The 1,204-nt window shown below is 61.8% G+C and overlaps 1 pseudogene across 1 annotated transcript; it reads right to left on the bottom strand.

The window, feature by feature from the left end:
- Positions 1 to 177: 177 nt before the first annotated feature.
- Positions 178 to 1,127, bottom strand: LOC110431564 (annotated as a pseudogene). Its single transcript, XR_002448982.1, has one exon. The product of XR_002448982.1 is annotated as an uncharacterized LOC110431564 (transcript).
- Between the last annotated feature and the right edge of the window lie 77 nt (positions 1,128 to 1,204).

Here is a 1,204-nt window from a genome sequence, read left to right as displayed (position 1 = left end):
GTTTTTGGCTCCCCGTGCCGCATGGCGCGTGGGCCGAACTTGGGCTGCCGCCGATTCGTGTCGGGCACAGCACGTGGTGGCCGACACTTAGTTGTTCTCGGTGCAGCGCCCCGACACGTGCCCGGTGCATCGGCCCTAAGGACTCTTCGGGCACCGCAGCACATCGTTGCTCGGACCGCGACCCCAGGTCAGTCGGGACCACCCGCTGAGTTTAAGCATATAAATAAGCGGAGGAGAAGAAACTTACAAGGATTCCCCTAGTAACGGCGAGCGAACCGGGACCAGCCCAGCTTGAGAATCGGGTGGCTTCGTCACCTGAATTGTAGTCTGGAGAGGCGTCCTCAGCGACGGACCGGGCCCAAGTTCCCTGGAAAGGGACGCCTGGGAGGGTGAGAGCCCCGTCCGGCCCGGACCCTGCCGCACCACGAGGCGCCGTCAACGAGTCGGGTTGTTTGGGAATGCAGCCCAAATCGGGCGGTAAACTCCGTCCAAGGCTAAATACAGGCGAGAGACCGATAGCGAACAAGTACCGCGAGGGAAAGATGAAAAGGACTTTGAAAAGAGAGTCAAAGAGTGCTTGAAATTGCCGGGAGGGAAGCGGATGGGGGCTGGCGATGCGCCCCGGTCGTATGCGGAACGGCTTCTGCTGGTCCGCCGATCGGCTCGGGGCGTGGACTGTTGTCGGCCGTGCCGGCGGCCTAAGCCCGGGGGCCCTAGGTGCCTCCGGTCGCCGTCGTCGGCACGGCCGGTCTCCGCGCGCCGCAAGGCGCGCCCCTCGGGGCGCTGCGCTGCAACGGCCTGCGAGCTCCCCATCCGACCCGTCTTGAAACACGGACCAAGGAGTCTGACATGCGTGCGAGTCGACGGGTTCTGAAACCTGGGATGCGCAAGGAAGCTGACGAGCGGGAGGCCTTCACGGGCTGCACCGCTGGCCGACCCTGATCTTCTGTGAAGGGTTCGAGTTGGAGCACGCCTGTCGGGACCCGAAAGATGGTGAACTATGCCTGAGCGGGGCGAAGCCAGAGGAAACTCTGGTGGAGGCTCGAAGCGATACTGACGTGCAAATCGTTCGTCTGACTTGGGTATAGGGGCGAAAGACTAATCGAACCATCTAGTAGCTGGTTCCCTCCGAATTTCCCTCAGGATGGGTCCTCTAGATCGACTGCAGCATCGCTGCCTCCTCTTGATTTTTTGTGCTTTTTTT

The sequence above is a fragment of the Sorghum bicolor genome, unplaced genomic scaffold, assembly GCF_000003195.3.
Source record: "Sorghum bicolor cultivar BTx623 unplaced genomic scaffold, Sorghum_bicolor_NCBIv3 super_1137, whole genome shotgun sequence".
Taxonomy (NCBI): Eukaryota; Viridiplantae; Streptophyta; class Magnoliopsida; order Poales; family Poaceae; genus Sorghum; species Sorghum bicolor.
The sequence above is the reverse complement of the archived record's forward strand: the minus strand, read 5'-3'. Positions and strand labels throughout refer to the sequence as shown.